The following is a 15,351-nucleotide window of genomic DNA, read 5'->3' as shown; positions in this document are numbered from 1 at the left end:
GGAATTGCCCTAAGATATAATATATCAAGGATATAAGAGCCAGCTTTTGTAAAATTGATGAACAAATCTCTCGTATACATTGTTATTAAAACAAAAACACGAAACAAACAAACCAAGTCTCTGTACAACATTTCTACATCGATTTTCCTCGTTTCTTTTTTTCATACAAAGTTGCTGATTTCAATTTTCAAATAAAACAGTATACAGTCCTATATCCAATTGTCGTTGCAGTTGGATTTTTTTTAAAGATGAATCTGCGCTCTCATAACCGATGTTGTCCTCTCTTTGAAACTGTGTTAGGATACTTAATATTTTCCATATTTCATGAAGCAAATTGTAATTAAGTTTAGGAATTCGATTCCCATAATACTTCGATTACATGACGTCCAACGATCTTTTGAATAGCACGATTGGTTTCATTTAGGTATATTATGCATAGGCATGGAACTACTAAAGCTCCATGGTAGAGGCCTTTGCTTTGCTCGGAAAGAAGAGAGATTGAATTGATAGATTGTATATTTCTGTAATTGTACGCTCTCCCCCAAATTTTCTAAACATGATAAGTGCACTTTATAAACGCATTATTGGAATATCATTCAAACCGCCTTCCTCATTTTTGCATCCCCTCACTTTCCTCTTATTTACAAAATTTAGATGGATAGAGAAATTCACGCTATACCATATCCTTCAGTAGCTCCGAGATGCCACTCCTTCCAGAGAGTGGCACAGTAAAGGGGAGGGGGTGCGCGATATGCGGGCTTGAATCCTTGAATTAGAATCTAGGCCTATTTTCCCTTTTATAAGATATATAAGATATAAGATTTTCAGATAACGATTCAATAATAAAATATATACCATCGAACATTTCTCAATACTTTCAATACCTCTCCTCTTCCAACACAGAACACTGCATTTTTTATCATTTCTTTTTCAAATGTAAGGGAACTTTGAAACAAGGTACACGAGCTATAAGGCAATAAGCATTCTCATTTTCGTAATCCCTCAGGTGCGCTTAATCACATCGCAATGTACAAAATAAATCGATTACAACAAACTAAAACAACAAAAACAGCAACGACAACAACAACAGTATACTATGATACCATCGCGAGGATATTTTGTAATTAGAAGTGAAACTATTGAAATCTATGTAAATATCATTATCTCTTCAATTTGAAGATTGAGTTGGTGATATTCTTGCTCGATGTGGGGAAAAAATCATTCGTTAAGTCATGTAAGTCATATTGACGTGCGAAAAATTCCCCCACACAATTAGGGTGTTCGAAAGATAAATGAGTGCCTGGAACAATGAAAAAACCTACAGATACCAATATCATTGAATAATGTTTCACGGTGCGTGACGCATGACTGCCATGACTTTAGAGACGCAGTTACCATGAAGACAAGAAAGAGGTACACCGTCAACGTTTAGATGATTTCTAGGAAATTCAAGAACGAAGAGGTCCCGAACAGGTTACAAAATTCGGTCTAACTCCAAAAGCTCAGGCAGATTATCTTCAAATGTCTTTGGACTAGGTGATTACCAAGTGATCCTGGAAGCGTATTGCTCTGCGGTAATGTGCTTACGGAGAATGTTTTCCAGGAGAGTTGTCCTGATACTGATCTTAAATATCATCCGTTCTCCTGGAAGCTCTCCTCTAATTAAAAGAGATGTATTCCAGGAGAACGTTTATCCGGGAGAATTGTCCTCTCAAGGAGATACTTGTAAAAATTAATGTTCACTTTTGCCAATCCGCATATAGGCCTATCACATATTCTGCAACATGAGGCCCAACTCAAATCAAAAGCGGAGTGAGACCTATTATAGATCTGAGCTACTTTTTGAAATAAGTTCCGTAAATCAAGGATACAGCTTCAAATTGATTCAATCTTAGAGAAAACATGCAGTGTTATCAATGTCTTGCGTATAATGGTTTCTATGGTCAACATGACTGTATTCAAACTCGCAAAGTAATGGTGTTCCACAAGGGTCGCATCTAGGAACTATGCTGTTTACACCAAAGAGGCTATCTCACTACAGTTTTTGTATAAGTTTCCATCGGATTTCCTTTTAGTACTACGAAGGAGACTATGACTGATTGATTTAATTGATATAACATAAAGTGTCAGAATACCATGACAGGCTAGTCCACGAAAGCCGGCTTATTTCCAATGGGGTCCTATACACAACATTGTTTTTGTCCTTCATACACAGTTACTCTTCCTTAAAATACACCAGTCTGAGATTTTCATGCACGACTTAAGCAGTAATACTAATAACTGGTATGGCACTAATCATTATATTAGGTTAGAGGAAACACCATGTAAAGATTATGTATGTCGTGTGAGGGTGATTTTAAGTGTATATGGCTGGGGTCATGTCTGTTTGAGGAAATGGACTTTTCTGTCTTCATTTACAACAGAACTGTCATTAATTTTAGAACCGGGGGGGGGGGGGGGTGCTCTATCAACAATATGTGCCAGATAATTCTTGGCCATTTCCAACATGTTTCTTTGATAATTCCCTTCAATGTGAAATTATTTCATAGTGGGAGGCAAACCCCATCATTACACACAAAGAATTACAACACATAATATATTAGGAAAGCAGTATATTCTTCATACATGAAGCTACAGACACACGATCCTATTGGAAACTGTATCATCAAGGGTTTTAAATAATTGCGATCGTTAATACAAGGGCGCACGCTGAATATGAATGAGTTCCAAGTCTCCAGGTATAGGGGCATGTCTACCAGTGAATTTATAAACCAAGCTCTGACTGATAAAAACTGCAAGTAAAGATGACTTATATAAGCCTATTACATCTACATGTATATTTGGGTGTCTGGTAGTTTGCTCTCACCGTACAATGGCGTAGGGTGGTTTGAGCATGGGGAGGTGCACATCGTGGGGAGGTGGAACTAAAATTAGTGGTATATGGGGGTGCACATCTTGGGGAGATGGAACTAAAGTTTGGGAAATCAGCTGTTGCAAACAGAAGAAGGGGTACAAATTTCGTTTTGCTTGCCAGTGTCGTAACTCATCTGCCTCAACGGGAGGAGGTGCACGTCGTGCTATAGTGGCCCTGAAGGGACATCGCAAATAGACCAAACCGCGAATATCGACGACGAATATTACGTCATTTTGGGTTCAGTCCATAGAGATGTATTCAAAGATCAGACGCGCATCGATACTATACGACGTGGTTAGTGACCCGCCCACCACTGAGCGTTGGACACCCTTTATACCTATTCATGGAAGTAAAGGGGGGGGGGGGGTGGATGTATGTCCCATTCAATGATTAAAAACCCACATTCTCATAGCAAATGTTTCACAAAAATCCACCAAAATGATCGTGCAGCAGACATTCTGTCGCACACCCTCGTCAAACAACGATCAAACGGCCTGCATCGGCGAGGCAATGTGTAATTTAACCTGAAATCAATTTTTATGTTCATAGAAAAGTTAGCATTATTTACTCAGTATTCAGTACAGCTTCTCGTTGAACAGGTCTGATATCTTTATGATTTATTCTGTATTAAAGTCAAACAAACTGACATTGCCATTGAAGTTTGTTATAAGTCCTTCGACAGTTTGATATACACTGTTGAGGCTATTTGAACGTCATGAAACGTGGAAATACATCGGGGGAGCGTTTCATGAAAAGACTTGTCGGACGTTTTATCCGACAAGTCCCATTTTATCCGACAGTTACCATAGTAACAGTACCTCTCAGCCAATCAACATCAGAGAAAGATGTCAGATCTGACAACTTGTCGGATGAAAATGTTGATGAAACACTCCCCAGACGGTCTTATCATCGCCCTGCTACCAGCCCAAGGAGGGAAGACCATGTACTCAAATGCTTGTACTCGTAGTATGGCAATGGGAATCATTTTCTTTAGAAATACGATGAATCAGAAGAATTCGCATTCTTGCAATAATTGCAAATGCATAGTAAATGATGATGTAGGCAAATTATTTTGCGTAAATTCGACAGTTTCGTACTTCAAAGCTTTTCAGCTGCATTGCCCTTTGTAAAGTGCAACGTTTTACGCCCCATCCAATCTCCTTTACAAAAGGGCTTTAACCCCGGCTTTAACGAACTGTCACTCTCCATCAAAAAAATCTTTCAGCTTGTGACTGAGGCTACAGTGCCGATTCAGAGTTAAAGGCCAGGGGAATGAAACCTTTGGAACAAGTAGGCTTGTGTAGAAACAGAAAAATCAAAGAATAAAAACAAAGAAAGTTTGAGAAGAATCGGACAAATAATGAGAAAGTTATGAGCATTTGAATATTGCAATCACTAATGCCATGGAGATCTTCCTATTGGCAATGCAACAAGGATGTGTGATGTCACATGTGAACAAATTTCCCTTTGATGGACTATAAAATACCCCAAAAATGTCTCTTTTGCTTTTTCTTATGGTAATACAAACTCTTTATCCATGATGTATTCTTAAAAAAATCTGTATTACATGACCTCCTATAGAAAGAACAGTCATGATCTACTGATAGATGTGACAAAAGAGGCAGTTTAAGGGAAATATAATTACTAAAGTAATGGGGATAGTTGTTCACAAGTAACATCACACATCTTTGTCGCGTTGCCAATGTGAGGATCTCCATAGCATTAGTTATCGCAATATTCAAATGCTCATAACTTTCTCATTATTTGTCCGATTTTTTCAAACTTTCGTTGATCTGTTTCTTTGATTTTTCGTTTTCACACAAGCTATCTTGTTCCAAAGGTTTCATTCTCCTTTAAGCAGGGCCAGTCGTGTTGACCTCAACGGGGGGTTCAAGTCCATAAGAAACCCCTTGAGCAGGCGTTGACAGCCGTACAAAATGTTTCCAAATATTTGCCCTCAATTATTCTATGACGAGATGCATATAGCGATCGTGTGAAGAGCTGAGCCTCGGCGTCTGCGTAAAAGGTGTTCGTACGAAGAGAAAGAGACTGATATATCTGCCGCAGATGATGTGCCATCTTGAAGATCAATATGTCTTCAAATTTCCATCTGAGAATGCCTTTCCATTCATGAGTAATTTGACGTCATACATAGGGGGCCAAATGGAAGGGAAAAAAATTGTAACTGACATTATTCGAATAAAAGTCGTACATAATAGTAACAATTATATTGTGATTGTTCCATAATGGCTGTATACAAAAATGATGCATACCTAACGAAAGGTTAAAAAAATGTCCAATTAAAAGTAGGTTTTGAAGATTTTAAGGGGGGGGGGGGCAACTGCCCATTATGCAACATGACAATCCCAACTGATGCCAATTATCGGGAGGGGTGGGGTGGTGGCTGCGCACACGATATTAATATCGACATGTCAACATCGTTCCTAATTAATTCCCAAGGAAAATGATGGTGAGTAATATCATACATGAAAAAAGAAAAGAAAAGAATTTGAGTTATTTTTTTAACGCAACTATTGTTGAAATGCTTGGCGTCGGCATCGGTAGTAATGTATCTTGCCCCAAGGAGAACGGATTATCGTTTAAAGGCCTTCAAGTATTATTTTCTTGTCAGTTTTAGTAACAGTCATTGTTCAAACTTCCTAAGCTTTTACAATAAAAAGATATATATGCTCAAATAATAAACGTGGTCTAAAAAATATGTGAATTTAGAGTGAACATATGGATTTTCTAAATACAAAAATGACATATTTAAAAGGGTACAAAATTAATGCATTCAATAGCATGTGAAAGTCACTATTAGTTTATTTGAATCGATTCACCCCCTCCGAAAAGTAATTTATTCACTCACTTTTTTTAAATAATTGTATATCAAATTAGTCACTTTCTGACTTCCAAAATGACCCGTTCATTGCAGGCAAAGATCGGTCAAATTTATCAAGATTATAATAAAAGGCGCCAGCGTCAATTGGCCGACACAACTTTTTGTCAAAATGTATTTCCCTCTCAAATACCCATAATGATAATCTAACTTCGCGTGCTTTTCATTTGTCATAAATTGTGTGCAACATCATCATTCTTTCCATTGTATTGTATTTTTCATGGATGGCGTACATTGAATTGTATTTTGAATGCCTTACATTATGATTGTATTGGATTATAATCATGTATTTTGTTTATTCACAATAAATAACAATGAATATTTCTTCCATAAATGGTTACTCAAAGCTACTTATGACGGAATAATAGCATTGACAATAATAGTAATTTCTTAATACGAACCTTACATGCTCGCAAATCTCACGGTGAGCTATATACAAAAACATGCATTTTATGTCGTGTTGTCTTGCTGTGCCTTGTACAGAGACGAACGATAACAAACCACTTATGCGCGCTTGAAAGAAAAATTATGCATTAAAATTATTGTTGCGATGAAAATTACCCGCTGTTATGGACTACCGATAAATCCTTTAGCGAGTCGGCTACAAGATTTGCATTATTCCTTTCATCCTACGTTGTCCAAGGGTAGTCTCAGCACGTCATCCACAGTCTGCTGTTATGCAGAAAAATTACGATATTTTTTTTGAAAAAGACATCCTGTCATTCAAACGAATGGAATCTATTCATTTTGAAAAAAAAAACAATAATAATTTCGCTAGATTCACTAGAAATTACATTAAGTGCCCTTTGCCCCCTTTATTACATAAGCCCATTAAAATTTGAATATATTATTTTAGAGGACAGGTTTCGAAATAGAAAACCAAGTTCCCGGATGTTGCGCAAATATATTTCACAAGGATGCCAAGTAGATCATGTAGATCATGCAAGTAGATCAAGAGACAGCTAATCTGAATCGATTTACTAGTAAATTACTCATTAAAAAGTGTGAATTCTAACTTATTTAATCAAATATCTTGTCAAATATACTTATCCACGGTAGTGTTGATTATTTCAAAGTCAATATAATTTTGTATATAATGCACAGGGTGAATATCCATTCGTGTTTACATCTATATAAATGTATAGAATTTTGCTAAATTTATATAACATGTACCTTGGCTTTGTATACAATTTCGATAGGGGGTCTATATCTTACAAGCTTTGCTTTTCAGCAGGCCCCTCCACTTTTTCAATTGTATAGGTACGTCTCAAAACTGCATATGTTATGCACTTGATGTATTTTCTAAAAATCAAAATAATTTATTATGAAATGTACTTTGAGGATTTGTGGAATATGAATTTATAAAATAAATAAAGAAATAATACATGTACAAGTCTTTTAACATTGCATTGGATTCAACCCCATGGTATAGAGTGCATGAACAAGTACTAATAGATCTATTAAAGGACAAGTTCACCCCACCAAAAAGTTGATTTGAATAAAAAAAATCCAACAAGCATAACACTGAAAATTCCATCAAAATCGGATTTAAAATAAGAAAAATATGAAATTTTAAAGTTTTGCTTAATTTCACAAAACAGTTATATGCACATCCTGATGGGTATGCAAATGAGGAGACTGATGACGTAATCCACTCACTATTTCTTTTGTATTTTATTACATAAAAAAAGGGAATATTCTACTTTTATCCTCATTGTCAAGTGAAACAACGATTAATTCCTCCCTGAACATGTGGAATGAGCATTGATTAATGCTATACGATTCATTAAATTTGGTCCTTATTGTCAAATCTAAAAAAAAATGAATTGTGCACTTCAAACAATACAAAAAACAAAAGAAATAGTGAGTGATGGACATCATCGACTCTCTCATTTGAGTTGTACATATCACTGTTTTGTGAAAAATAAGCAAAACTTTAGAATGTCATAACTTTCTTATTTTACATCCGATTTTGATGAAATTTTCAGCGTTTTGCTAGTTTGATTTTTCTCTATTTATTCAAATCAACATTTTCTGGGGTGGACTTGACCTTTAATACTCGGGGAACATCATTGGCATTGGTCCTTGAGGGGCAAGGCATAGGTGGATTCATGATTGACCAGATTCGGGGGAGGGGGCAACAAACTCGGTCTCTTGGATAAGCACCTGAGACAAGGTATGATTACTAACCAAGACCATGATATACAGTCATGGAAACCCAACATTAAATGTAAAGTACTACATCTACTTGAACCATTATTAACATGTGTTAAATTGACAATCGATATGATGAGGAAGGGCATAGAACTGTAGGCCTACAGCTATTTTATAAAGGTTACAGTTGTAGACTTCGTGAGAAGAACTTGGTTATTTTGTTAATTAAAAAACTACGAAACTATTTTTGGTCTTGTACAGTTATTGAAAGATGAGAGCCGAAATACTTGTATACTATACAGTCGATGTGGCCGAGTGGATTAGTCTTCTGACTTTGAAACAGAGGGTCATGGGTTCGAATTCCTTAGATGGGTAGTATATAACATGTAGTTGGGGTTCATGTCTTCCGTTTTGAACATCAATGTGGCTCAAAATAATATAGCCCATCCGTATGTGAGGGTGCCACAGGGATTCGTTTTAGGTCCCTTTCAGTTTCATTGGCTTCTTTATAAAGGGGTCCTACAATATTGGAGCGACATGCACATGGGACATTTTATATCATTTCTAAAAACAATTAGGAAAAGTTGAAGTTGATGGGGCGGGTTTATTCCATAAGATTACTGCGCATGCCCAAATGCGCAATCTCTTGCCGGCTAATCTCTTCTACAATGTCAGAATGTATCAAGTCAAAACTGGATACATGCGATTGAATTTAAAATGATTACTTCATGTCAGTGTGTAGCGCACTGAAAAATATTATTTGCAGATAGGCCATTTCTTTGAAAAATCGTCTTTTCATAATTGATGTGCATATTGAACTCTGAAGGGAATTCGTATATAGACAAGTACGGACATGATTCTACAATACGAAGAACTCTCAGTCAAATGGACGAACACAATTAAAACTCAAAGGTTAATTCAATTGCAAACAGCAAAGCAAATCAAACAAAACTATGGTCAATACTTAATTCACTTGGAAAATTTTGAAAAAGGAGAGCAAAAAAGGAGACACGTTTACACAACGAAATGTCAAATGAAAACAAAACATAACAAAAAGCAACCTACATAAATACAGCGTAAAGTGAAAGAGGAGGGAGAAGGGGGGGGGGGGGAAGGCATTTCGTAATAATACTTGAGCTACAGCATAATAGGAGCAAAACACCAATAAAGGAAATATATCCGCAAAGAATAAGCGTCTTGTTATCATGAGGATGAAACCTTTGCAGGTCTTGTATTTTCATTCCAACTCTGAATCCATGGATACTGGGTAGAATTGCTACAAATAATTATTGTTTTCTTGGTGTTACAATGGAACCATCTTTCAATGATGATAATTATTTGAAACAAAAGCCTTCATGCTGCTGGGAATGATAAAAACAATGTTTGGAATAAAATACAAGGTGTCATAAAAATAAAATCAGACATGCAGTCTGCAGTGATGAGTCGTATATCCTTAATACAGCACATAAATAAAATCTCAAGAGGCGAACCCTTTATTTTCAAATACCCTTTACAAAAATGGACTGGCGTTAAGATGGCAGATCTGCTCCCCCCCCCCAAAAAAAAGCTCCACAACCAAGAAAAAAAAGAAAGCAAAGGAAAAATAGTGGAATGTGAGAATCATATAAAAATAAGATTTTCATTTACAAGGCCATTTTTTTGCTCGCTCGCGAATTTTAAGGAATTATACCACATACATGTACATTATGTAATGTTGTAACCCCACAAATTCCATGGCTCATTACGTCACCATATGCGGTACGCAGTAAAAACGCCGTTTGATTTTTCGTTTATACATCGCTGATTATCATAATTATGAACCTTACAGTATTTGTTTAAAAAGTTGAAAAGAGTGTTTAAAATCTTAAAGTTTTAAACAACAAAGTTTTATTTTTAATAGTCATTTCTCAAAAAGTTAAGCATGTTTTTTTTACGCTGTTAAGCATTTTACTGTGTAACAGATTATTGGAACTCCCATCTTATAATACGAACAGCACACATAATCAGAAAAGTAACATCCACAGATAAATTAATATGACTAAACATTGCATACAAGACCGAGATTGATAGTGTTTTACTGTATTTTAACGGCGTTGCCCCAAAACACCCGAACTACAAAATGACTCCACTCTTTAGTAATTTATTCTGACTCATTCCTTCTACTTTCAAACAAGATGGGGGGGGGGGGGTGGTCCGCTGGTTAATCCTTGATCCCTTAACATTTGTTAGATAATCGTCGCAGTCATCTCTAATAGGAAACTATACTCGTAAAATGAGGAAACTTTCGATCATGGGGGGAAAACAGTAAATTGGTAATGACAACTTTGCAACAGAGAGACACTGCTTGGAAACTTGTAATGTATACGAATTCTCCATGTTAATACTTCTTATGCTAATGACAAGGCTGTTTCCATGGAGACAGTATACTAGAAATCTCATTCATGATGTCACTAAAGGTCTTCGAGTATGCATATAACCAGGGAATTAAGTTATTAGTGAGAGTAGTGTACCATTGAAACGACCATGGAGACACTTCAACATGCCCACCCCCTGTCTACTCCCCGTAAAACTATATAACGCGTTGCCTAGAAATATAATCTTCTTTAGGAAATTGCCGAGTTGTGAGTGGATACACAGTAACTAACCCACCTTACCCCCCCCCCCCCAGCGTACCCGGCGGGTAAGATAAATGTACGTCCACGAACATTCTCCTGTAGAGCGCCCCCACCCCTCCCTGCCAGAGAAGAGCTCACTGCCTCCCAAGAAGACAACTTACTCAAACGATAACTCATTCTTGTACGCCATCGGGGGTGTTGTCCTCCCAGGATTAATTTTGTCCTCGAACCACGCCTTTTTTCATATTCTTATACAACGATGTTTACTATATGAACATAAGTACATTGCAGTATTTGTTTACAGTTTAGACAGTTTAAATAATTGTTTAAATCTTAAACAACAAAGTTGAATGAATATTGAATTCTCAATAAATATGCCTAATTAAGCATGGCTTGTTAAACATTTTTATTGTGCACTATAGGCCAATTTTGAATCCACTAAAATATCATGCTGTGAAGTAATATTGTTTAAAAACACAATCATGTCTGTAAGCCCATATCGCCAATCGTGAAGACAGTCACATTAATATTCAAATAATAAATAACGACCTATATATACGCCTACTTAAAATTTGCTTGGTTATGAACTAAAATTAATAGTTTCAAAATGTGTTAACTTTGTATTCAACTAGACAGAATTAATGAATTTTCCCAGCACACGGTTTTTATTTTTAATTATCTTGCATGAAATATTATCAGTGTTCCATTGTGTTTGTGTTTTACACAATGCAATTAATTTCCATCTCATACACCATGGTCCATGCATACATTGAACTGGTTTTTAATATATGACCAAGAGCATGTCACCATGGCAACCACGTTGAAAGGCAGAAAAGTCGAAAGCATATCTCGTGAATCATCGGGTTTAGATAAACAGTATACCGAGCTATACAATGGTAGTCAACGCGAATAAGTTCTAATGAATTTTGTGTGATTCTTCACAACTATTTATACAGCATCATGTTGAGAGAATAACAACGACATGCGAGTTGTTAATTATTATGGGGGCGAGTACCACTACTAGGGGCGCCGTGGTGATATTTTTCATCTAGGGAGGGTAACTAGACGAACTACAGGGGACATTACTTTGTTAGCGTAGGGGTATTATTATACAATCACAAAGCCACCAAATTGCCCTTTTTATACTCCATTTCGTACTTCCTTATTTTTGTCTCCATCGTTTTCCCTCTTTTTTTTTTCTTCAATACTCGGAAAAAAAAACCTTCGGTGAAAAGCTGATCTTTTGAATTCGGTTACCTTAACTTGTAATATATGCCCTACAGGAAAAGTCTCTGAATACCACAGGAGATTGACCCTCTAAATTTTGATTAACATTCTAACACAATGTATATGAATACAATGCATTGCTGTAGAAATCAAGCCCATTTTTTAGAGATTTTACGAGGAACATTTATGAAAATTTAAATTGCACTTATTTTGTTCGTCAATTTTTCATAATACTGATTAATCCTTTTCATAATTATAACATTTCTTAACAACGTCGTGTCTACCATGCAGGGCATGTGAACGATTTCTTTTTTTTTACAGGGGGTACTGACACCCCCCAAACAAGGAAATCAATTTACAAAAAATCATTTTTGGTTCCGAGAAATTTGACAAGCAAAAAAAGAAAGAAAAAATTGTTTCACTACAAAATGAAGGTAATTTTGGTCCCGAGAAATTTGAAAAGTGAAAAAAAATGTAGGTAATTTTGGTTACATTTCTCCCTTTTTTAACACCTACCAGAATTCCAGGGGGTGCTGCCTTTGGAGAATAATACACGCAGTACCCCAGGCAAATCTTGGTGTGTTTCAGTACCCCCAACACCCCGCTTCCCAGGTCCATGCTACCATAGGTAAAAATGTAAAAGAAGGAACATCTTCGCGATGAATAATATTATTTGTATAATATTTCATGAATATCAGTCAGTGCTTAATAACATGAATAACGAAAAAAGGAAGAGTTGTGCTGCAGTCACACGTATGAGTTATTATCATCACCGCAGATTATGTAACAATTGTGAATATCATTAACGTTGAGAACTGGAGGATGTTGATGAAAAACAACATCATTAGGGCAGCGAGAATCAAAGTACATCTCCCTCATGACAGTAACGCAACAACTTCATCCGACATCTTAGCACAACTCAAGCAGAAGTATCAGTGTTACCATGGTAACAACACGTTAGTCCTCCACTATTACACGCCGACATACTCTCTTGTGGCTTCATTAGTGCGAGATTAAAAGGTTGACAATAGCGAACATCTTCGCGATGAATTATTTGTATAATATTTAATGTGTGCAGATGAATATCAATATGTGCTTAATAAGGAAAAAAAGAAGAGTTAACAGTCATACGTATATGGATCCGATTCCAGACAGAAAAATTCATACACTAATTTCAGTGATATACCACAGGATGATTTAGAATCGATTGCGTTGGTGTGATTTACATGTAGAATTATGGGGGGCGCTTTCGTTATGTTTTCTTCCTTCCTCTTTTATTAAGATAAGGGCAATTTTCGTTGTTTTATATTTGGAAAAAAAAACCTTGGCGTTGCTAACAATTGCCAAAGTCGAAAAATTGATATGTCCACTACATGTATGTATCGTATATTAAAATAATTGTGTGGTAGAATTGTAGTGAACAATAATTATTAATTCACTCAACAATATAGGCCTAATCGTTTTCTGTAAGACTCTGTCAATAATAATATCTCAAAATTATTTTGTTTGACACCGTTCCCAACATCTAGTATGAGTTGTATGTGTTTATGAGTGTATTGATTGTACCACAAAATTATTCGACGTCTGGGGCAATATTAACAAAATAATTTGTATGTGTGTGATGGGAGGGGGCTGACGTTCTGCCGTGTGGCGCTTTTCTGAAACAACGTAAGTGAGTAAGCAAAGGAAGCGAGCAAAATCAAACAACTAACCCTAATTCGATGCAAATTTGAATACGATTAAACAAAAAATGGTAATCTATAAGAAAAAAAAAAACATAATGGGGGGGGGGGGGCTACAGCCCCACACCCATAAGTCTATACAATGTGTAAACCCTGTTTAAAGAAACTTAAAATGGCAAATATCATTGGTAAATACTAAATGTAATATTTACTAATGTAAAGTGCATGTTAACATGGCAATTTATTCGCTTGCATTATGGAAGCGGCTGCAAATAATCAAAGCATGGTGACAGTGCTTAACGTGACGAATGTAAACCATTATGATCTGATGGTTGTAAATGTAAAACTGAAAGAAGAAGGAAAGGAAAACTGATTTCCCATAAAAAATGTATCTTCTATGAAGATGGTAAATGATGCATTATGATGTGATTAAAGGCATGTTTACAGACAATCCGATACTACAGCTACATTATTCTTTTTTATATGCCAATTTGTATCGTTATTCCTCTCTCTATCTCAATCGAACTAATTTCTAGTTTCAATCAATATTATTGTTTTCGAGTGAATCAATTCATATTTTTTCTATATTATTCATACATAATGCAACCTGCTTTCATTCCTTACCTTATGCATTTCAATATTTTGTTAAAGGGGAACTTCAAGTTCAGGCTGAAAATAACATGATTTGAACAGATAAAGTAATTCAGACAAACAAAACATTGAAAATCATGATCAAGATCATACATGGAATAATAAAGTTACGACATTTCAAAATTTTGCATCATTTCGGTGAAACATTTCTATATGTCTCCATGAATGTGCAATGAACAAGCTGGTGATGTGCACTTACTATATTCTATTTTTCATAATTTTTATTAATATATGACATTATATTGTTCTTATTTTGTCCTTCAAGAAAGAAAAAATTGGATTGACAACTGATTTAATGTATAAGATAAACATTGCTGCTATGTATGTTGTTACAAAGGGAGACATAATATCATGTATGAAAATATGAAATAATTACGATTCATTAAATAACAAGAAAAAGGAAAGTGGGGAGATGACTTCTTCAGCCTACTGTACCTGGCGCATAACTGTTTTCACAAAGTAACAGTATATAGGACTAAGCCCTATTAAAATTCTCAGTTCTCGTGGTCCCGTCTGAACATGACTTCATTAATATATCAGTGGCTATAATCAAATAAGAAGGATAATGTAATCATGTCTTTGTGTATGTACAGTATTATAGGCAATCTAATGAAAATGGTGCGGCTGGTATATTGTCGGTTAATATCCAACTCCCCGTCCTTTCGCGAGAGAGTGAATTTTCATTTAATTTTTCATTCCCTAAGAGCTTATATCACGACAGAATAACGAACACCAAAAGATGGGGGGGGGGTAGTATAGGGCATTTGGCGTAATGAAGGAAAAATGAGGGGCACAGCACGCGTACTGTATGTGAGAAGATTTGTAATAAGTAGCGAGCGAGCGAAATTTTGGGTTAAAGAATGAAAATCTAGTTTTGTAATAGATTTTGACACACTTATTTTCAATAATATTATATCAAATTTTACGCTTTCCCCTCCCCATTTCATTCTTTTTCATTTTTTTTCCATTGGTCTTGGAACTTGGGGCGGGGGAGTGGGCACTGTCATCTGCACTCCTAAAATAGTTGGGCAAAAAATGCCCAACCCTAACCAACCCTGGGCGACATACTGTCCACACAACTATTGGTTAAAATCTGCCCAAATTGGGTAATAAAACTAATGATTGGGTAATAAATTTGCTCAATTAGATAAAAATTGCCCAGAATATATCTATTTGTTTTAACCAACATTACCCAACACAGTGGACAGT

Source organism: Lytechinus pictus, chromosome 14, assembly GCF_037042905.1.
Source record: "Lytechinus pictus isolate F3 Inbred chromosome 14, Lp3.0, whole genome shotgun sequence".
NCBI classification, from domain to species: Eukaryota; Metazoa; Echinodermata; class Echinoidea; order Temnopleuroida; family Toxopneustidae; genus Lytechinus; species Lytechinus pictus.
This window is presented reverse-complemented; position numbering follows the sequence as displayed.